Source organism: Emydura macquarii, unplaced genomic scaffold (assembly GCF_026122565.2).
Source record: "Emydura macquarii macquarii isolate MOO-44397 ecotype Brisbane River unplaced genomic scaffold, CSIRO-AGI_Emac_v2 contig_2676, whole genome shotgun sequence".
In the NCBI taxonomy this organism is placed as follows: Eukaryota; Metazoa; Chordata; order Testudines; family Chelidae; genus Emydura; species Emydura macquarii.
The window spans coordinates 32,118,097-32,141,919 of NW_027132813.1; the positions used below are offsets into that span (position 1 = coordinate 32,118,097).

Here is a 23,823-nt window from a genome sequence, read left to right on the forward strand (position 1 = left end):
AATTATTCCCATGTGACCAGAGTTCTTTCTCCACGTTGTCTTGGGTATAGGGTCCAACATTCCCCAGCTCTCCTGGGATGGCCACGTACTTTTTCCCCATTCCATTTCCACTCCTAAGAGAGCCCTCCAGCTAACCCCCAGATAGTCCACCCTTCTGGGGCTGGAAATGAACAGAAAAGAAAGTAACACAACTGAATTTGTCCCAAAAGTGGGTAAAGGCTCTCTTCCTTCAGGGGATGGCTCATCGGACTGCAGCCCTAAGCTAAGTTTACAAGTAAATAGAGAAGAATAGTCTCCCCCACAAAGAGAGTCAGCCTTGGGTCTTCCTTCCTTCAGGAAGGGTCTATTGGGCAGCAGCCATCCCAGGAGCTCCTGCCTTCAGCTGGCCCTCCAGCTGCTGAGGATTGAAGGTCAACTCTCCTCCCACATCTGCCTGAGCCTAGTGGCCTTTTAAGCTCCTGCCTCTGTTTTTGACATCTCTCACAGATGTGATGGGAGTGGGGCCATCTGAGCCCCCAGTGCCTGGCTAATCCTGTGCTGCCCAGTGCGGGGTTTGTAAATGAGGCTTTCAAGTAGGGTGACCAGATGTCCTGATTATATAGGGGCAGTCTTGATATTTGGTGCTTTTTCTTATATAGGTGCCTATTTGCCCCCAACCTCCTGTCCCGATTTTTCACACTTGCTATCTAGTCGCGCAACTTTCAAGGAAACAGATGGCCAACTTGTTCCATGCCAGGGGGTCTTGTGGTTTAAGATAAATGTAATTTCTGTTTGGATAAGACAATTAAACTCCTTCCAGTTGTGGCAGACATGGCTACATCTGAACACATCTCCCCAGGTATAAGCTGTTGCATAGAGCTGCTGCACCCAGTGGCTCCCTCTGCCAACCACTTGGTCAATAGAAAAACCAGTTGCCACTGGCTGATCCTTTTGAGGCCAGTACGGAAATTCAGCCCCAGTGCCACCATCCCAGCGCCACAAACCTGGCTCCGCTGCGTACCACCCAGCAGTGAGGATCACACAGAACTGCAGCCCTCCTCTCCCCTGCCTGGATCGCGCCTCAGCGCTACGCCCTGACCACCCACCCACCTCCTTGCGCAATTAAATGATCTCGACGTTCAGTGTGGCCTCAGCCATTGCTCGGGAGGCCAGGGCGCACCCTTGCGCCTCGCAGCCGCCCCCGCCCTGCCCCCATGCTAGGCAGGCTGTGTAACACGTGCTCCCTCCTGTCCCATCACTCGGCGCGGCGCTGACGGAGCAGGAGGGAGGCAGCGACAGGACACTCCTGTGTGTGGCTGGGTGTGTGTGTGGGTGGGTGTCACTCAGCCGGCAGCAGCGGGGCTCGCACTGACGTGCGGCCGGGCCCAGTGCAGGGCGCTGGATTCGCTGGCGAGGGGCGGCGAGCTAGGGAGGAGGGAGCGCGCGTGCTCCCGTCGGTCCCCTTTCCCCGCCAGCGCGCGCGCGCGCCCTCCCCGCCCGGGCGCGGCGGCGGCGGGGCGGTGGGTGTGCGCGCGCTCTCCCCGCCCCCTGGCTGCTGGTCCTGGCTCAGCGCAGCAGCTGTCGCTAGGCAGGCGGAGGCGCGCGGCGGTGCTGGGGGGGGGACGAGCGCGAGCGAGCTGCGGATTCCTCCAGTCCAGTCCCTCTCTTTCGCTCCAGCCGCTGCCTCCTCCGGCCACGGCTGCTGCATCTCCCCCGACCCCCGCCGCTCACGGCTGCGGAGGGGCGCCCTGAGCGTACCGGCACGGGAGCGGCGCCCCAGCCAGGCGAGGTATGGGGCTCTCGGGGCATGCGGACCACAGAGCACAGCCATGAGCGACCCCTCCACCCGCCCCAGAGAGGCAGAGGCTTGCCTCCTCCCCACGGGCTGCAGAGAGGCATGGCCAAGGCAGGAGGCCGGGGGAATGTCACCTCACCTCCCCCTGGGGGACAGAGCTGGGAAGGGGGAAGTGTGTCTATCTGACGGGGGTGCGGGGGGTTGCAGAGAAAGGGGGCGACGGCCTCTGATGCACCCGGCGGAGTCTCCCTCTGCAGAGAGAGGCGAGGGAAAGGCTTTCCCCCATGCTGTGGTTGTGCCGGGCCGTGAGCTTGCCAGCCCGGCTGGAGATGGTCGGGGTGGGTACGGGCTGCGTGCACCCAGACTCCATCATTATGTTGCAGTAGGATTATTGTGCCGCCTCCTCGGTCACTAACGCTGTCCCTTTGGTGCTTAGGCAAGGGGATGAATGGTCCGGCAGCAAAACCGGGCAACGGGGGGGAAGCTAATGACAGCAGGCGCCTTAAAAAAAAAACCCGCCCCAACTGGGAGCTGACATAGGTGGCTGCCTGTAACGGTGCATGGGATGGATGCAAACAGGCGTGGTCAGGACTGAGCGTGCTGCGGCTGCCTCCCGCCGCCCTTCTGTCTTTCGGGACTGGGCGTTCATCAGCTCTGGAGGAGACTGGTCAGTTTCCCCTCCACCCAGTACTGCAACAGGTTTGTGGACATAGGGTGTGTTTTAGGATTGGATATGGATCCGCCAGGGTTCCCTCTGTTGGGATAACTGGTATTTTAGTGCAGCGGTAATAGCGCCTTTCCTGTTTTAAAAAACCAAAAACTAATCAGGTTTGGATTTATCTGTGTTGAAATGATAGGGAGGCTTTGCAGTATGTATATCTTGAAAGCAGGCGTGTGTAAATCATGCCCGTGTTATTTATTGTTGTGATTTTCCTTTTCCTTTATGCCTGAGGAGAAATGATGCAGCACAATGCAGTGATCTGACAATCTTTATTCTAGTCTTTCCGGCTACATTTTGCATGATTCCCTTGTGCACTGTCAAAACCCCACCCAACAGGAAATCGGGATTGTTTTTTTTTCCCGGAGACAAACGCAATCACAGCCCTATCATTCTGCCTTCTTGCCTTTTATGTTGGTTGTTTGCGACTCTGATCAGTGTGTCGTGTAGAGGCAGATGGCAATTGTGCGTTTAGGGTGGGTTTTTTTTTTTTTTTTGCTTGCTCTTGGTCTCTGTAATGAAGGGGGAGTTATGCGATTGCAGTTCTGCAGCTCTAATGCGGTCTGATGGAGTCCAGCCTGCGGCTGGGGAACATTAATCTGATACTACAAAAGTAGCAGCATTAGGGAGGGGTTAGAGGAAGAATGTTATTGTAAATGAGAGGAAAACGATGCACATTTGTATTGTAGCAGATAGGCACCTACTGTTCATGCACCATTTAAAGGCAGACTGTATGTAAATCAGATGGATATGATCAAAGTGGTTGTTGGTATTAAGTGCCCTTTCACAGTATGCAGGAGAGCACGTCAGACCACTTGGTATTTCTTTACCTTATACCTGAAAGGTATTTGTGGTGTTATCACCACTAAACCTTTCAATTCTCATACTGTTTGTCGCAAAACGCTAACATTTAGTGATGTAAAAATATTTTCTTCTCTTTGAAATTAATTGCTCTTTAATCTCTGTTTAAATGAAATCTACAGTCATTGGTCTGGTTTTTTTGCAGTTTCATTAGTCTCATTTCAGATTGTTACACACTGCTGCTGTTTATATTTACAGAGGAAACATTTGTTTTATTTCGAGCGTTTAAATTCCTGACTTTTAAATGATTAGCCATATAAAGCTCTAATGTATTAATTATGAGGTTTGGCTTAATTTTTTTAATAGTCTAAAAGCTTTATGGACCTGAAATGCCTGTATTACTAAAGTGAACACATAACTGAAAAGGCATAATACATGGATTTGAATTCTTTGTGTTTTCCAGGTAGACAGTGTATTTAGATGCCTACAGGCCTGTTTTAACATAAAAAACCAAAAAGCAGCCTTCTGCCAAATATTGCAAGACCACAGTATCTCTGAAAAATGCATATTTCATAGCAGTGAAAAGTGGCTTTTTAAATTATTATTTTAAAGTCATCTTGCCTTTAAACATAGATCCTTTGATTTTGAAGTAAATGAAACATTAAGCTATTACAAGACTTAACTTGCATAAAAATATGGAGTGAACAATTGAATGTAGCATAAATTCCATTTCAGTCTTCTAATTGTGAGGAAATTTGCATCCACAAAGAGTGAGGGGGAGAGAAGAGATATTTCTTTCTAGATCATGTCTACACAAGATTCTGTGCTTTTTTGTCCATAGACATAAATTTTGAATTATCAATATCAAAAGTAAAATTCCTATAAATGGAAAATAAACTACCAGGGTTTGAGATTAAAGCATTAAGTACAAAGGTTTGTTGATAGAATTGTGGATATTATGAAGCCTGTTTATTGAGCTAGGTGACTGATTTTTTATTATTTCTGGCCTTTGAGTGAAATCTTGTATTGCATAAAGACATCCTGGAAACATTATTCCCAATAGTCCTGAAGATTATCGAGGCAGTTGGTGTTCATTGGTTTATTAAAGAAATATCAGCAGTGTGGAAGCGTCATAGGAGACTTAGCCATTTTGTCTTGTCAGCCAGTGTGCAAAACCCCCAGTCAGAAAAAGCACTTGAATGTACCATGAAGTCTCTAGAGTGAAAGATACAAGTTTATGATCGTACTGGTGATAAAGAGAAGTAGGTGACCAAAGAATTAGTTGTTTTACTAAATTTACTTCTACTGTTCAACAGTCCAGTTGTCAAGATGGTTGACTTTTCTGGAGAAAACTTGCAAAAATGGTTGTTGTTGTGACTCCAGTGTGACACAGGCAATTCTTGGTGGCAGTGTTGCTGGCTGGTTAACGTGTCGCAACTGATACTGGAAAGACACTAAATAAAATGAATAAACCATAGTATTTTTGCAATATTAAACTATCCAGTTTTATTATTTTCATACTGTATTGTAAATCTGGTAGTAGAATAGTGGCATTTTTGTATCTTGCTGTAGAACAAGTTAAATGAAGTAAATTGTATATGGTAAAAAGTAAAGCTTTTGTTGGAAAGTGTTGCAGAACACTGTTTCAGCTATAACGTGGGGATGAATCCAGCAACTCTGGTGTGTATCTGCTTCCAAAGATGGAACAGAGTGATGGTGAGACATTCATGCTCACTCTTGTCATGTTGTACACAAATGAAAATACTACTGCATGATCTGATTTAAGGCCTACCTGCCTTTACAATGTCCCCTTTAAGTTGGACATGTCCTGTCAAAAGAAATTAAATGAAAGTCCTTTTTCCAGCACATAAAGCCTTCATGAACTAAGTCTCTCCTTTGTCAAAGGGCCCCACAATGCTCATTAACATTACATAAGCCTGAGGAAGTATTTAATAATGGGTCACTGTGACATGGGACACTCACCTCGTGTGAGGCTGGGTATGATGCTGCAATCTTTTTTTCTCATGGCGCTGCCGGGCCCCCCCCCCAGGTTTTTAGCCTCATTAGGCAGATCTTCAGTGGTGCAGCCCTCCAGCCAAGTCACACAGTTGATATGGGTGAACACCAGGGTAGGGAAAGTCCAACAAAACCATTTGCCTTCACCAGGGTCTTTAGTCCTATCTCTGGACCCTTTACATCCCACCCTTCACTCAGGCTTCTAAGTGAGCCGTGTCCCTTTTTGGGGCCTTAGGCCACTTTCCCAGTGTTTGATGTAGGTACCTGAGCCCTCTCATTACTCCAAGTACCAGCCCAGGGACCCTATAAACAGCAGCCCTGTACCACTGCCTCCAGTTTGCTGCTGCTCTTCTCTAGGCCTTTTTCCACATAGCCCCTTTTTCTTCACCCATTATCTTAGGATTACAGTTCTCAGGTCCAGTAAATGCAGTCCACTGGACTCCTTTGGCCAGGGCAGAGCACCCATCATTGACTCTCTGGTCCCAGCCAGGAACTGACCTGTTCAGCCCCTGCAGCTCCTTTTATGTGAGCCTGCTGGGCTTTGATTGGCTGTATCTGTGCAGCCTTTCTAGCCAGGCCTGGAGGACACACCTTCACAGCTTCTTTCCTGAGGCGTGATGGGGTAGGGGCCTTCAGCAGGGGGCGTCAAAGGCCAAGGAATCCCCTGTCACTGTCAGTTACATGAATATACATATGTGCAATTTGACCACTTATGCAATAGCATTGTAATTCATTTGTGAGGTCCCACCCATGTCATACAACTCAAATGAGTCCATTTATTTATTCAGATTTGTGGGTACTATACGCAAGTTAAAAGCCTGTACAGTAGTTTACCAATGGCCCAGATATCTTCCAAATCCAAGTTGTAGGCAGTTTGTCTGGCCTCCAACCCTTCACTCCATAATTCTAGGAAAGCTTTTGCAAAAAGATATATTTTGGGCTCTGTTGGACCAAATATGAGGAGCCAGTTCTGGAGCTGATGTCTTGCCCCAGACAGTGCTCTACACCTATCCTACTCCCATTTAAATCAGGGGGAGCAGCTGTACATGAGGGCATCCCAGATAACCACAACTGCTGCAATCTTTCCTGTGAAGAAAGGCAACCTTTTAGGGCATGATGTGCACCATGCAGTCAATGGAAGTTTTCCCAAAGGTACCCATGACACAAATGATCAGGGATTTTTTTTAAGTAAAAACCAACCCATAGACCTCTTCCTGTTCCCAAATAACAGCATGGGAGTTTTGCCTCTGACGTTCATAGGAGCAGGACCCAGATATGTAGTTCTATTTAGGCCCCACTTGACGACTTGATTTCAACAGTTAAACCAGGACTGACTTTGGCCCATTGGTATTGAAATTTATTTGGCGATCTAATGCCATCTTGTTTTTGTTGTGGGTTTACACCTTCACTTTAAAAATCCTTTTGTAGTTAATTGTAATCCGGGTATAACAATCAATGGTTGCCTCTTGAGGAGAGTGCTAGAGGGTGGAGTATATGTACTATCTAATGTTACACAGGTAGAATCAACTTTCTGGAGATATACTGTACCAAAGACTGCCTTATACTGTGTTAATTTTGTTTCACATATGGTTTTCATTTGTCAGATTTTATTATAACTCTTAAAATGATCTGTTGTGAATTTGTTTTTCTAATGAACATGAGTACCATGTAGCAGCAGTCGCATCTGGACCTAACAAAGGTTTACTTTTCTTTAATAAAAAGTAGGGTTACAGAGATTTCACACATGCAACATTTTTATTATGCTTAGCTGTATCCCATATGATTTATATTACATCATTCTTGTTGCTGTTAAACCAATCCTATGTATTTAAGCAGGCAATCTTTTTTTTTTGTTTGTTTGTTTAACTTTGGCTATTTTTAATTTATAGTTAATTGCTAGAACCAATTGATCCTGTCAAATCCCTATAGAAAATGCATAGTTTTGCTGCAGAAAATCCCACGTACAAATAAGAAATGGTTCAACTTATAGCAAAATTTTTCAGGTTTCTTTAACACAGCTAGAGAGGTGGTTTTTATGTGTGTTTGTCTGAAAGAGCATAATTTGCTATATGGCTTTTAATATATGCTATAGGAAAAAGATCTACAGTCATATTTAATCTTTGCAGTCAGGGTTGGTGTCTATTTTATTGTGCCTAATGGCAGATTAAGGCTGAAGACTGTGTCCTTTTAGTGCCATTGGCTGTTTCTCTCTGACCATTTTCACTTATTAGTGATTTTGTTGTTGTTGTACTAACGTAGTTTCAGGTGTTTCTGCTTTTATATATCTTTGTTTTTCTTCCATAATTTTCTTATATTCTTCACAAATGTAGATTTTCCTCCTATATTTTTTCATTGTACACAGGACTCCTTTTGACTTGTAACAACCCTCACTAGAGGAGTGCCTGATGCTAGTTTATAGTCCTTTTTTTCATTAACTCCTTTGGAAATGTGCCAAGAATTGGAACTTTTATTAAAAAAAATATTAGTTTGACTTGTTCAGCAACATTAGCACATCAAGAAAACAGCATGAACTGAATAAAAGGGCCATGCTGTATGAAAAATTTGGGCCAACAAATGCTAAATTCACAACTGTCAGTTACCACGAATAAATTAGTGGATCATACCCAATTATGCCATAGAACCAGAAGAGGTGTGCCATTAATCCATTGTTTAGAGACACTAGCTGCACTGCAGTCAAATCTTTTCACAGGTAAATTTTCCAAATTAAGTGGATTTTCCATTTACTAGCACTCTAATAGTTTTTACTACATTCATCTTTTTTGTCTGAAAAAAAACTGCCAGGGTGCAAGGTTTATCTTGTCAGATCCTGGAACTATATCTGTTTACACCAGCTAACAATCTAGCCTGCCATCCACAGAGCATAATCTTCAACAGAACAAATGGTGATATTAAGCACTGGCATGGTGGGATTTGTCTCCCTGTTCTGCACCACTTAGCCCAAATCTGTGGGCAAGAATGTTCTCATTTCTCATCTTTGTTTATATTGTGTTTTTTTTCAGTTGTAAAAGAATGAAATCTAAAACAGGAAATACTAACTCCACTCCATTGAGTGGGTTTCTTCTTCACCCTCAGGAGGGAGAGAGATCAGTAAAGAAAAGTTAGAAAAATAAAAACAAATAGGGGCCTGATTCAGCAGTGACACATGCCAGTTTTAACATGGTGTAACTCCATTAACTTCAATGGCGCTAATAGTGATTGATGCTGATATAAGAGGGTAAGAATGAGTCCCAGCCAGAGATCTACTAGGTAGTTAAACTAGTATAGTTCAGATATATGCAGTATATTCATATTTTAAAGGAGCATATGCAATTCTGGAACAACAGTTTTTGACCATGATGAAGGGATGCTCAAAGGTAGAGACACTTATTGGAATTAAAAAAAAAAAAAAGTCTCCATCTGTCTTTTCATATTCCAGACAAACTAAATAACAGACAGGTTAATATATTTGCTTAATGTTGGTACATAAAGTCCATAGATAACCGGACTATTCTGCGTGGCATGTATGTGCATCATATGTTAGGTAAATCTGTAGAAAGCAGTTGAAGTACAAGTGATGTGCAGATTCTGCACAGGAATAGGTCACAATTTAAGGCCTGTTCTTGTGAAGTATTGAACATCGTCAATTCCCGTTGACTTCAGTCCCAACTTCCCATTGACAAAATGGGGCTGAGACAACATCCCATTGTTTTCACAGGGGATTGAGAGTACCTCAGCACTTCAAGGATGTGCTCACCACCTGGCAAGATTGATACCCCAAACAATATTACTGTCCCTTGTCACTGTTAGAGGAATTTACTTATACAGTGCACTCTGAAGTACATTTCAGGATCTTCTACAGAAAATGAACGAGTGTCATATATGATAAATTTAGACCCATCTTTATTTCCTGTTACAAAAAGATGCTGACATTCGCTACTGAGTTAATGTTACTATCATATTAACTATTTTGTATTCCTTTGAGGATCTGATAATCAGGATGAAAGCTTAATTGGCTTAATTACCCCTGGGGTGAGCCAGTTAGGTGGGTTCTATTGTAGTATTTTATTAACTACTCTACTTTGACACTTGTTCCTTACTGCCATGTTTGGTAAAGTGGAACTTTGTTGGTTGTAAGATCATGATAGACCTAAATATGCCAGCTTCTTTCAGCACTGAACAAAAAGCCTAGGTTGACTAAATAAGTCTAAAAGCTTAATTAGAATGGGGCTAATTTATGATTATTTTGCAGCCATGAATGTAGAGTAGAAAATACAGTTTATATGAAATTTGATTGAATTTTTATTTTTTCCAGCTCTGAAATGTCAATTTGTTAGTGTAGAGCCACATGTTGCAAACATTCCATTTAATTAAGGCAAGTAGTTCCTTTCTTTTTACGTTAGAAGCCAAAGAGAGCTGTGCAGGCTCAACACCTCTGAATATAAAGACCCTTATTTAGATGCTTTAATACAGATTTAGATGCCTGACTTCAGGCATCCATGTTTGAAAATGTTGCATGTAGCCTGAAGTAATTATGAGACTTGTTTCAAACTTTTCTTTCAGTAAACAAATATCTAATAAAAATATTTTAAAATCTATAGCCAGTGTCTGCAGATGGAGTGCTGTGCAGCAATGTGTAGTTGTGGAGCAGGTATTCTGATTAAGTATGAATTTATGGAATACAGCATGAGGTTAACCATTCTAGTTTGTTCTTGAAGAAAGCAGTTTTTGCCTTTGATTAGTAAATTATTGTTTACAGTGGTTTTTGAAGGGCACATTGGGCCTGATGGGCTCTAATGGAAGTCAGTGGGTACTTTGACATTGAATTTAACAAGATCATTAGCAGGCACAGAGTCCTTCATCAAAAGCCAGTATAGACCAGTAGACAGCGTACTGGAGTGGAAGCCGGGAGATCTGAGTTCGGTTTGGAGCTGTCCCACTGACTCACTGTGTGACTCTGCATAAGTCACCTAAGCCAAAGTTTTCACAAGTAACTTTTGATTTTGGTGGTCCCATTTTTGGGAGGGGCCTGATTTTTCCAAAAATGCTGATAACCCACCCTCTGAAAATGAGGCTGGGCTCTCAGAATCACTATTCACTCTTCAAAATCCTGACCTGAGCATACTGTGCTTCAGTTTCTCTTGAGGATAATGAACCTTCCCTTGTTTGTAAATTGCTTAGAGATCCATGTACTCTAAGTATTAAGTTGTATTGTTGTTTTCACAAGGATGATGATACTGATGCTTATTTGTATTTGTATTTTATTGTATGCTGAATTAATTTAACTAATATTGGGTTTATTTTATAATTTAAAATACTTTAATTTTCTGGGTATAATAAAGTTGACTGTAAGACTCCCATTGAAAACAAACAGTTTTGACAATTTCACAATATCCTCTTTTTGGAGTAAAATATTCTTATTGTCATTGTAAGTACATTTGCAAAAATATATTCCCAGGAAGTATAAATCAGTAACTGACTTCAATGGAGTTATGCTGATTTACACAAGTTGAAGACCTGGCCCAGAGCCTGTAACTTAATGTTAAAACATTTGTTGGAACGTATTTTAATTACTGTCTTTGTAACATGGACTCTTGGAGGAGCTTGTTCCAAATGTTTTTCTCATTTGCAGGCTAAGATTGTGCAAAGTGACCTCATGCTGGTAAAGGGTGGGTCAGTTTATAATGTGGAAAAATCTTAGTCAATGTGTCTTGGAGATAAGTGGGACTGAATCCCAACTAGAGCTGTGCATTAAATACTGGAATGTATGGGAAACTTGCCAGCAGATGGGAAGCAGGACTATGTGACAAGTACTAATGCAGTCACACTATACCTTAAAATAGTATCCTTGATAACAAAAGATCAGAAAATTTGTCACTTTACCTCATTTTAGCACAAATTTCTTTCTTAAAATGGATTAGAGAGCGAGTATATATTTTTTCTGATTTAAGCTCTGTTTGCTTCTTATAACTTACAGGCCATCAAAAACCTTTAACCCAGGCCAGAGTGGCATTGTAAGAAAGAAGGAAAATAACTATAACTTTAACACGGGAATACAGGTCCTTGATTAGGCAAGACTATCCATTAACTACACCGATACCTAAGTAAGGGGTGAATAAGGCTCTACACCTTGGCTAGGAACTAGTATAATTTTCTAAAATTTGTCTTCATCTGTAGGCAAGTATTGAGGCAGAGTTAAGTCAGTTACACCAGCACAGAATTATCTGGCCTGAGTGTTGAAGGCAGGATTTGGATTTAAGATTCTGGATGTGAGCAAGCAATATTTGGATATTAAAAAGGAATATTGGTTTATCAACAAATATTGAAGTCAGCTTTGTTGAAGGGTAAAAGTAAGTTTATACAACTTTCAGCTCTGTGTCAAATTTGTCAACATAACAATTTGATTCTGCATTTTATTCCTCGGCATAGATGCTTTAACCTTAAAACCTGTGATACCTAAAGTAATTTGTTATGAAAAGAGGATGAATTTGCTTCTAAATGGGTACTAGGAAAAGGGGCTGTTCTTTTGGAACAATTTGTGCTATTGAACCACTGTGTGATCCTGGTCAGCACTGGTTAGAATCCGCTGTAGAACAGCATGGAATGAAATAACCAATCTCTTAACACACATTTGTGTTGCTGTGCGGACCAGAACAAGAAACACTGTAATAGGAAGAGGAAATACAATGGAACAGTGAGCATACAGAATGAAATATCCATATGTAAATCATGACCCTTGAATTTGTTCAGGTCTCAGGACAAAAAACCTGAGTTGAATTTTTTAAATGACATGGCTTACTTCATTTGGGGAAAATATATAGCACTTTTGATCTTGTTTCAAATCTGGAATCAAGGTGACAGCAGTAATTTAGTTTTGGCTGAAAAGGAGGGGCCTGGTCCTCCACTCTATTCACCCACATTGAAATCAGTGGCCCCAGGACAAAGGTCCTTTAGAGCTGCGCTCAGGGCAGCACTCAAGTGTTGGGGGAGAGGCAAAAATGGCTTTATACCATCCTTGTTCTCCAACCAGTCATGGTGCTTTTTTAGGGTGGGGGTTTCATTCAGCATGCGGCATTACTATCAGAACCCTCGGGCCTGCTTTAAGTAATGCTAGCTGGTAACAACCTTCTGGAGCCATTGCAGCAACCAGGCATAGGTTGGAGCACAGTGGCACTATGACCATGTCTTCTCACCTCCAATGCTGGTGCTTGGAGGGGGTGTAGTGTACCAGGTACACCCGTTCTGCACCACCTAGGGATTCCCTAACCCCAGTTGGCCAGCTAAGCTAGCTTTAAGTATTTGTAGCATTGGAGTGTTGCTAAGCATCATTATTGCTGGCCAGGATCTAGCCCCATGGAATTACACTTGCATAAAACTGGTGTAGTGGAATGGAGAAGAAGCAAATTCAAAAATTTCAGTCCGAATTTCACTGAGCTTTCCATTTTCCCAGTCTTGTGATCTTTCAAATTATCTGCATAGCTTATGCATTTCCACAAATTAGATTGTTTAAAAAGCTTTTTAAGTCGTGACTAATAAAACATTTTGCAGTGAGTTAAAGGAGCCAGTAAATGATGGTAGTGGATTATTTTCAGAGAGATACTCCAAAGGTATGTTTAGACAAACAAGGATAACATGAGTTCCGAGTAAATGAAACCTACATTAAAGAGGATTAAACCTCTTTATTTTATTTGACCTAGGCAGGTATTTAAATAACACTCATGCAATAATGAATATCTGTTAGAGTATTAATGAAAGTCTCAACTGGATTCTTAAATTTAATCAGTCACAGAAGAAAAGAAAGATGATAAACCTAGTGAACATCAGTAGCCTAGTTGCAGTGTAGTTATTTTTCTTTTCCTATTGTGCTTAAAAAATGAATTAGCTAGGCCTTCAGATGGTATTAATCTACATAGCTCCATTGGAATCAGTGAAGCAATGCTGCTTTCACCAGCTAAGGGTCTTGCCTGAGATTTTATATTCTCTTGGTATAAAAAGTGCAGATGACTTTATTTGGGATGCAACTTGATCAGTTAAATTTTTAACAATGTAAATAATCCGAATCAGGAAAGTAAAAATTTGTTAACAAACGTGTTTATACATCACTCTTGTAGATGATGATACCCTCTGTATGGGCAGGTTTGGGTGACACAGATCTCTTATATTATCTGTGTTTTGAGTCTAAAACAAGTAATCCTAATCGTGTAGTAAATCCTGTGTTGGATTATTCTACCGAAGCATGTGTAACAAACATCAGCACTCTGATATACCTTAGACAAGAAATAGATTCTCAAGACACTTGCTTAGGTATTAATATGTGATAGTGACAGGCCAATGTAAAACTTAGGAGTTTAAATTGCTTTGACCACCATTTTCTTTTAAACAAGAGATGAGACATGGAAATCTAAGGAGCTGCTCACTAAAATGGAACTGACAGGTGACCACCACATGGACATACCAACAGTAGGTGGAGCAGTGAGTTGGTGCATGATACGCCAGCCATTTTAGAGATGTTTCTACAGCTGTTGTCAACTAGCTGAAAATAATGCGAATCACTTGGAGTTGTTGTAGCTGGGCTTGCTGAGAGAGTTCAAAGAGTCACAAAGTTCCTCAGATTCCTGGCATGGTACTGTGAACCTATATGTCACCTGAAGGGCAATTTGCAAAGTCACATGTTCATGTTGTTTAAGAGCATCTTTAACAGTAGTTGATATAGCACAGCTGTTTTCATTTTTAACTTTGGGTTGTCATAAACAGTGGCAGAAGGCCAAGGAGCCATTGAAGGGATTTAGGAATGAAATTCGTTTTAGCCAAACTGGATTATAATGACATCTACTCTTTTATAGTTAAATTTTTTTGTGCATATTTCTTTTGTAAAACATCAGTCCTTTGTTGAGGTTGGTAATTTGCATATTAAAATACTCTGTGCGGTAATTTGGAATATTAGATAATAGAAATATGAAACAAATCCTTTTGATTGTTTACAGTAAATAGAAAAATGCATCTAAAAAAAGTTTTTAAAATGTAAATCACATGTTTTGGGTTTAAAAAATGATTAGCACATGATTGGTATATAAAAGACTAATGTGTCAAATGATGAAGATATTAATTTTAGAAAATGGCTGTTATGCAGGCAGCATGACTACTTTATTAGAAGGATGCTTACAAATTGTATTCCAAACATGTTATTACAGAATTAGAGTGATATGGGCAATTCACCTGTGGTCTAACTCCACTGAAACCATGTTTATATTTATGATTGTTGTGACTCATCAGTTCTGTACTTTTACAGAAATAATTTCTTCTTATCCCAATAACAAAACAATTTTGAGAATCGGGGGGAAAAAAAAATCAGACTCAAGCCCTGAGCTGGCAAATTATTCTGGATGGCCATGAGATACGATTTGCAGGATTGTAGCCTTAAATGTGAAACTCTCTTCTACTGCTTTATGCCTCCGGATTGCAGTGCTTATAAAGCAGCCCACAGTATCAAGTGCTGTTACAAGTCAGTTGTAACATCAAATTAATAGCTCTCATGGCAAGGTATGTGTTTATACTAAATTCCTGTGCTCCTCGATTGAGTTCACACGTATGAAGCTGATGTCCAAGGGTCTGAAATATTCTACTTTGAAGTCATGACATTTTTATGTATACAAAAGCTATATTATGTCATTTTAATGACTTCTTCTGAGCCCGGTATGATTGGACTTATAGGGCCTGATCCTGCATCACTGAAGTCAATGGGAGTTTGGCTAGATTTCAGTTTCAGCAGGAGCAGGCTCATAGTACCCAAGGTATCTGGCATTCTGGGCAGATAAATAGTTCCAGGAAAAATGTTAAACTCTCTAAAACATTCCTGAAACATTTTTCTTTTCTTTTTTTTCTTTTTTACCAACATATATGACACATACAGTTAGTAGGGGATGTATTAAGGTTTTATTTGAATGTATTTGAGGTGTCATGCTAAGTGTAAATAATGCAGGCTTCCCAAATTCATACTGAGTACACTTTTATGTAACATCACCCCCTCATGTAGCTCTCTATATATGAATGAAAGGAAGGGAAAGAAGATAGTTTTCTCTTGTATTCACTCTTTAGGCCATTTACAAATGTTGGTTTAGTTTAATTTTTTTACAACTTAAATCTTACCATTAAAATCCCCCCCACTCTCTTTTGAAGTGGCTGTGGATAGGGAAATTGTTACAATTATTCGGACCAGATAAAATTCTTTTTTGTGTATATTTTAATATTTCCTTTTGTCCCATTCAGTTTCCATAAAAGGAAAATGTCTAAGTTATATGGCAAAACTAACAAGCAGTGAAACTGATGTATTGTTTGACAAGCAGCAGATAAAAAGTACTTTGTTACAAATATTATTTTTTCCCTTCCTCACAAAGTATTTGATTTAAATAAAGGGTCAGCTCACCAGGAATTTTATGGTTGGTGGTCTCAGACACATGTAGCATATTTAAATGTGGAAGCCTTTACTTAGATAACTGTATACACTGTTTATGCCTAGTAAGACTTCGGAATAGTTCTCTCCCTCTTTTAATGGTGTAATAACGACTTGTAGATTTAATTGGTACTTGAAGTACTTGTACTTGAAAAATATACTAAAAAGCAGAATTTTCAAGTGGGCTTTAAATAAAAAAACAAACAAAAACCCAATTTCTTCTTTCTTTGATGGATTTTACTCTGGGCTAATCAAATTTGTGGGTTGCTGAATTATTGTGATATCTTGTACAAATTACTTGTAATGCATTTAGTAGTTTTCTCTCTAAATTGATCTTAATGTATGGGAGGATACCACAGCACTTTGTACATAGTAGAATTACAAGTAGCTTCCCATTTTATTTTTTTTATTGTCCTTGGGAGTGATGAATTCTTGTTCTCTTTTGCAAAGCTGTCCTTCCTGTTTTTGACTTTCATTAGCTGGTGCCTGGAAAATACTGGTATTTCTTTTCAGCTGCACTGGAATTCTGTCAGCGTTCAACCTGAAGGGCAGAGTATACCTTTGGGAAATGCTGATTGGAAGATTAGCACATGCTGAAACTGGAATGTCCACAGCTTTAACACTGTTCAGATCTGATGTCTCCCAAAATAAAAGCCAGGAAAAAGCAGTAGCATCTCATTAAGGCACTGGATAAAATACCTTTTTTTTTTTCCAAGTCAACTGTAACGGGGTGCACTTGCCTTCTCGCAAGCGCCCCCTGGTCGTGTGCGTGCGTGCCTGCCTGCCTGTAGTTTTTCTTTGATTTTCCTCTGCTCATGGTGCCCTCTGCTGGCGGCTGCGCTTGTCAGGTGGGTCTTTGGTCACTCAGCTCTGGGATGGAGCAGCATGCTCAGGGCTTCCTCCCTGGAGACTCTGTTTGTCCCTTAATCCTCTGATCCCAGCTCTCTAGCTGGGTTAGTCTTGGTTCACCCCACTTCCCTGGGCCTTGTTTAAATTTCCTTCTCTCAGGGCGTAGCCACTTCCCCAGTAGCTATTGGGGGGTGGGGGGGGGGAACCAAACCGAGTGGCCCTCTCAGTAGCAGCCATGTGCCACGTCCCTTTAATTAACTGTGTTCTCCATGACTCTTATATTTGTCAAGTCCCAGGAGCCAGCCAGAAACACCTTCCTTGCTCCCCAGTCCCTGCTAGCAGCTTCTCTGCCAAGCCTTTCAGCTCCTTTTGTACAAGCCTGCTGGGCCCTGACTGGCTGCTGCTTGCAGCCTCTTTCTGATTGGCTACCTCCCTCACAACTGCTCTAGGCAGCTTGGAGGACTCTCTCTACTGCCCTTTTCTGGGGCAGAGTGTGGCAGGACCTGAGGGCCTACTCCACCCAGTCACATCACCATTTTCATGTGTGCATAAAAAATAGGCAACTAGAATTAGAACTATCTGATGATATCTGGTCCTTATATAGTACAGCAACTAACAGCTGATGTTCTCAAAATTATTTAGAAAACTCCTTATCACTCACCTCTCAGATAAGTAAATAGCATTATCCCCATTTTATAAATAGGGAAAGGGAATCACAAATAGGTGAAATGACTTGCCCAGGTCACACAATGTGTATCTGGTAGAGCTGAGGATACAATCCAGAATGTCTGACTCCTTCTCCTGAGCTCTAATCCCTAGACAATACTTTCTGTTAAGTATAACTATATATTGCTTGTATTTTTAGTAGTGAAAAATTATGATTTAATGATGATTTTCAAAGATTTGATCTTAGAAGTCAAATCCAGGTATTCATGAATGGTTTGCAATCTAGTCTGTCAACATTTATATTTTTTATTATTTAAAAATCTGTTACTGCTCTTAAGTGCTGATATTGTATTAGTGGAATAACTGAGGAAACAGTGATTGCAATGCGGTCTGCATGAATCAGGGATTTGGGGTTACTGATGTGTGGGTGGATGCAGCATTTTCAGAAAAATAACATGTTCATGGAAATTATTTAGTGTTCATATTTTGGAGATTAGCACTGAGCTGCTTTGAGTCTTGATTGTTGTCAGGAGTCCCTGGCCCCTTTGATAACAAAGTGTTATCCTGAGCCCTTAGCAAGCAAGAGATTCCACTTCATAGCTTGAACAAGAATTTCTGTTCATGGTAGTCTGGTGGACATGCAACCTTTCCTTTTGAGAGACTGTAGGAAATATAATAGGTTTGTATGCATGGTATAATTGGCTTAATTAGTATTAGCATTGTGCTTGACAGTATATTGTTTAAAGCTGTAGCTTCCTATTAGAAAAAAAGCAAACTTTGATGGCTTATTCCTGAGTTTCTGGTTTCAGAACGGAGGCTACAGGCCATCTGTAAGATGCTAACAAAAAAGGGGAGGTGGGCTTGTAACTTGAGAACCCTCATTTCCTCTCCTCCCCCCAAAAAAAAATATGCAGGGGAGAGGCATGAGTGGAATTTTTGTGCCTCCTAGTAGTTAGCATTAGCTGTTTTTCTGTCTTCACTTTAAAAAAAAAAATTATAAATGAATGCTTAGTGTTCATAAGCAAGAAACCAATAGGCCTGGCTAGAGACAGGCATGTTGCAAATTTCCATCATCCAGTTCTGCTATTGCACTCAACCTAAACCTATAATACCTCTGCTACTCTAGTTCTTGGATCTCTGGAGCAGAGAGGCTGCCAGTAGCAACTAACTAATGCTTTTGCTTTGTTATGGCCTCTGAGACTAAGTCTTCCAAACTCCATTTCTACGTGTAATCCAAAATGGGATGTAAAGTGTAGTCATTAAAGATGAAAGGATGGAACATCTAATCCACTATACCACATTGTCTTCTCCTGGCTGTCTTTCACTTTATTGTATACTGCAGATGGCAGTCGCCCGTAGATTTATTTGCATTGGAAATCTAGTATATTGATTTGTAAGTGCTTTGGTCTCTCTTCATGTGTCAGTTCCTTAGTGAAGGGGTCTGCTTTTTTCTATCTCCTCCATTTGTATCTTGATGCCTTTTAAGTCTTGAATGTGAAATGAAATACTGTGTCATCAGAAGTGCCAAATGGCAGTGGGAAGGTTGTGCAGTGTCACAGCAGCTAGTATAAAGGATTCCTTGTCACCTCTCATCGCCTGTACATTGTGACCCGAGTCACAGCTTGTTACTTGAGTCCCTTCAGTTGCGAGTCAGGTGACTTGTGGAGTCTGAGTGGGCAGGATTGAAAGATGGTTGTGGTTTTGGGTAAGAGAGGGTGAGTAAAGGGACCTATGGAAATAGGGGAACTGATACAGACAATTTTGGGCGGGCACCTTCTGAAACATTGTTCAGATGATATTTGTCATGTGCACGTGCTTTGTTGATGTGGCTCTTCTGGGAAAGTCACCTCCTGCAATGATTGAAAGTGCCATGTAGAGTCTCCACTTACTGCACTGACAGTGAAGGAGATGCTATACGCTGTTGAGCTGCATTGACCCAACACATACACTGATGAGTAGCACACAAAACATACCTTACATTTACATAGTGCTTTTTATCTGAGGATCTCAAAGAACTTTACAATGGTCAGCACTATCCCTGTTTTTACAGATGGAAACTGAGAACCCAGAGTAAGTGACTCACACATCATCAAACAGCAGGTCAGTGGCAGAACTAGAAGTTGAACTGAGGTTTGCTGGCTCCTGTTTTCCATCTGTAATGGTTAGACAGCACTGCTGCTATCTGATGTGCCGAGAAGAGAAAGATGGGGGAGAACGAGAGAGGAGGTGAATGCAGAGGAAAGAGAGGCTGGAGGATAGGGGGAACAGAGAGAGAGAAAAATAAATACACCAAAAAATCCATCCTTCCCCAAAACAGGGTTGCATAAAGGCAGGGTCCCGATATGTGTTGTGGTGTTTTGTGCAGATTAGGGTGACCAGATGTCCTGATTTTATAGGGACATTCCTGATATTTGGGGCTTTTTCTTATACAGGCTCCCATTACTGCCCACCCCGTCCCGATTTTTCTCACTTGCTATCTGGTCACCCTAAAATGTAGCTCCGGCAGAGCAAGGAGAATCAGAGCAGCAGGCAGTGGAGCACACCACTAATTGTTGTTGAGAGGGTCACCTGTTGGGGTGGCTGTGAACTGGTGGGGCAGTTTCTCAGGAAAATCAAGAACTTGTAAAATTTGAATATAAATGAGGAGTCCTGATATCCTCAGGCTGTGTGCTGTGGGATTGAGCAATCAGACAAAATGTGCATTAATTTTTAAAAAAATGTTCTTATGGATTAGCTAAAGGAAAGTTAGTAATAAAAATGCAATTTCTGAAAAAGTTTCCCTAGACTTGCTGTGGATAAAAATGTTCTGGACATGAGAATTTTATCTGAGATGAAATAGAGAAAAGAAAGACAGGCAAACAAAAATGACAAATTTGTATTTCATGAAAGAAAAAATAATTTGCTTTCCCCATGGTTCAAAGGAGGCAAGCACACCTTACTGTCATCAGTGAGAAGGGGGAGGAAACTGCCCAATGCACACCTTTTATCAGTGCAGTGATAACAGCGTGCTGCACCAGAAAATAACAGGAAAGCAGGATCCTGATCTAGGGAAAAACAAACGGGTGGTATCGTTCTGTGTGTTAGTACAGAACCTAGACAGTGGACCCCTGACCCCGATTAGGGTTCTGGATGCTACCATAACATAAATAATAATAAGTTCTATTGTACTTTCCATATCCGTTTCTCTAAGTAATGCCAATGTCATTTGTTTTCCAGGCCAGGTTGCCACTTGATGTAAACAGGTGCAACAGCTGTGGATCTGCCCCTCCATGTTTAAATGCTTTTGGCCAAATGCATCCCAAGGATAGTTCCGTGTGCTTCCACGGACTTACACCAGGGATAGATTTGGACCATTGGGTATCGTGCCTTTCATGTTACCAATAACAATGTGGAATTCAGTTCTGTAGTAGCCTGCCTTTGGAAGGGAGCACTCAAAACAATAGCTCGTTGATTTTTAAATAAAGTTGTTTGTGTAGATGGAATAAAAATCAGTATTTCATCGCCAATACATCATGCTAAACAAAGGACCAATCTGCAAACAGTTAGTAGCACTACACATATCTTTATTCCCTCCCACATTTAGTCCTGTTGACTATATTTAGTTATTGTTTGACCTATCAAATGCAAAATTAGTAACTTTAAAAATAGTTCTTAATTTTTATTTTAATTAATGACGTGCCTCATTGTATTTCATTTATACATTGAAAACGATAATGTTCCTGACACTGCAGTATTTACCCAGGCAAAATTCCCATTGGGTTATGGCTACAGGATTGGACCCTCAAAGAGATTTTTGTAATTATTTTTATATTTCTTCTATGGTTGATATTTTATTTACCATGAAAAAGAAGATGGCTGCACAGGCCTGGCTTTGAATAGTATTGTGGCTTATTCAGTTTCATGAATATTTGATTAAACTGTCAAGTATCATCAGTGATATGTCTTCAGATAACACATCCCATGTGTATAACAGCTGTACCACTATCTCCATTGGACATCTACAGCATTTTCTTTTGTCTAACTAATTTGAAAATTGGTTGTGTTTTTGAGGGATGGGGAGGGAATTAGTATAGGGTTGCCACCTCGGAGGTACAAAAAACCAGGATATCCAGGATGATCCTGAGCCCATAAAACTGGATAGCGAGTAGTGTATATAGAATACCCTGACAGATTTCCCAGGACAGCTACCTCAAAAAAGGGATGATCCTGGGAAAAATGAGTACTTCTAGGAAGGTTGTGTAGAGGAAAATATTAACAGGAATATATTAAAAGAAAAAACTTTAATAGTTGTATTCAGTTTTGCTTTCATATCTGAATGTTACTTTGAATGGTTGTAAATGGTTCTGTAAAAATACAGTGGTCATCATTAAAATGTCAGCATTTACTCATGTAACCATAGTGGTATCTGAATATTGCAGTTTTCCAATTCTAAGAACAGGAAAAAGTGCATTATCTCAGATCCCACAGGATGGAACTTGATCTTAAATGCTTGCTTTTCATTGGCAATCACTGTAATTCTGTTAGAAATGTTAATAAAATCTTTTTTCTGAGAATCAGTCTCAATTTCTCCTCTCCTCAATAATAATTCAACAACAGAAAAATGGTGGAAATAAATAATCAACAAGTATTACCTAAGTATTATCTCTAATACCTAAACAGTAGTTTCATTCTCCCCACAAATTTAAGCTGTAGCCTGCAAAGACTTACGCACTTGCTTAACTTTAAACATTGAACTCATGAGGACTGTTCACATGCTGAAAGTTAAGCACATGAGTAAGTCCTTGTAGGATCGGAGCTTTATTTCGGATGGACTGAATTCTAGCTTCTGATTGATTTTTCCTGTGTTACTTTAAAAAAACAAAACAAAAACACCTAATTTTTCTTTGATGGAAGCAATGTCTGTGATTACCTTGCCCTGCTTGTGAAGAGCATGTTGCTAGGGCATTAAGTGGTTTTAAAATAGCTTATTAATTGTCTAAAAGTACAAGTGACTGCAGAAATATCAGTTACCTCAGTGTAGTCCGAACACTGAGTTGCATTGGTGCATACTTGAAAGAGAAACTCAGACAGGTGTTGTGAGGGATGAAAAAAGATCTCCTTTTTCACATATCTGACATTTTCAACCAACATAAAACCAAAACCAGCTTCATGACGGTGAACGAAAAATGGAAAATACGATAAATTAAATATAACAGATTTTTTTTTTTTTGAAAGAAACTGGGAGGTAATTTAAGCTCCAGATTTGTGCCTTCTTCCAGGGCCAATTCATGAGTTCCCTACTCAATGCTTCCTCAGACAGTTCTCTCTTTGAAGTGAGAGTTTTGCTTGAGGAAGAACTGAGAGTCAGATTGTCCTTTAGATGAGAAAACCTGCACAAGGGCCAGGAAACCCCGTGTTTTAGCTCATGAAGTTTCTGGCCCATAACTGAGTCATCAGACTAGATTTGGCACACAAAGGGCCTGATAAGTTTCTGGCCTGGCCTGAATATTAGGAAGTAGGAAAGTGGAAGCAGCCTTCTCCTGCCCCTTGCTCACCTCATGGAAGGGGAGGGACAGTTACAGCCCCAGGACTTAGGAGCCACAGAAACTTTTTCCCTGCGAATGCCTGGGGGTGAGGGTATACAAGTAGCTCTGTGAGGGATGGGGAGGAGATAGCCCATGACCATCCCCCCAGTGACTGGTGGAGCTGGCCAGATACACCAGGGGAGCAGGCTGCACTTTCCTAAGGTCCTCTCCTTTCCACTAGGGTGCTGAGGTACAACTCCTCCCTGAGTTCTACCCCTTCCGCCCTGGGGCAGTGCAGCTCTTCACTGCCCCCTATCCAGGGCTGTGGCTTAATAATACCAGTCTGGCCCAGAGTGAGCAGGGGCATGAGCAGCCTCGCTGTGGTCCAGGGGGAAAATCTACCACTCTTGAACCGTCCATGGAAGCTAGATATTCATTTGCAGACTCAATGTCAGTCAGTTACTCCTTGGGCCCCCTCTCCCTCATGAGCTGTTGTGTAATGGCCTCCCTGCTGGCAGCTCTTCAAGAAGCTCTCTACACTTGCTGGAGTAGGAGGTACTCTGCAGAGAGGGAATGGGGAGGAATAGACGGTTGGTAGGTTTAGCATTATCTTCTGAGAGAAATCTGTGTGAGTGTTAGGAGAACAGCCATTTCCTGGCCCCTTGATCTTCCCAGAGGAGCCTTGACCCTGAGGGCTTGGAGCACAGAAGGCTTCTGCAGAATCAGTGGGGAAGGGAAGCCCATGCTACGGAGACAATGTTCCCGCTTTCCCACCCTAAAACTATCCCTGCTTCCGAGGTAGTTTCTGACCTAGGTTAGTGAAAGGAAGTATACAGAGAGCAAATTTTACCTCCCAAGCTTGATACTCAGAAGTGCTGAGCATCCACAAATCCAGTTCAGGTAGCTGCAGGTGACTGGCACCACTGAAATCCAGGGCTCTAGCATCTGGCCATTGCCAAAAATCTACTGAGTGTTCAAATGCTGGTGCCTTCTAATCTATTTCCAATGTTGGTGAGACAAATAGAAAATTCAAAAATTGTGTCTTTGT

General features: G+C 41.3%; 1 protein-coding gene across 2 annotated transcripts in view; it reads left to right on the forward strand.

The window, feature by feature from the left end:
* Positions 1–1,617: 1,617 nt before the first annotated feature.
* SPTBN1 (spectrin beta, non-erythrocytic 1) overlaps positions 1,618–23,823 on the forward strand; it is a 187,995-nt gene continuing 165,789 nt past the window's right edge. The window contains exon 1 of one of the 2 annotated variants that reach the window (XM_067565154.1): positions 1,618–1,768. The gene's annotated coding sequence lies outside the window, so the exon portion shown is untranslated. Of the gene's footprint in view, positions 1,769–2,417; positions 2,474–23,823 lie in introns of those variants that run through there. The other variant, XM_067565155.1, reaches the window with a different exon arrangement.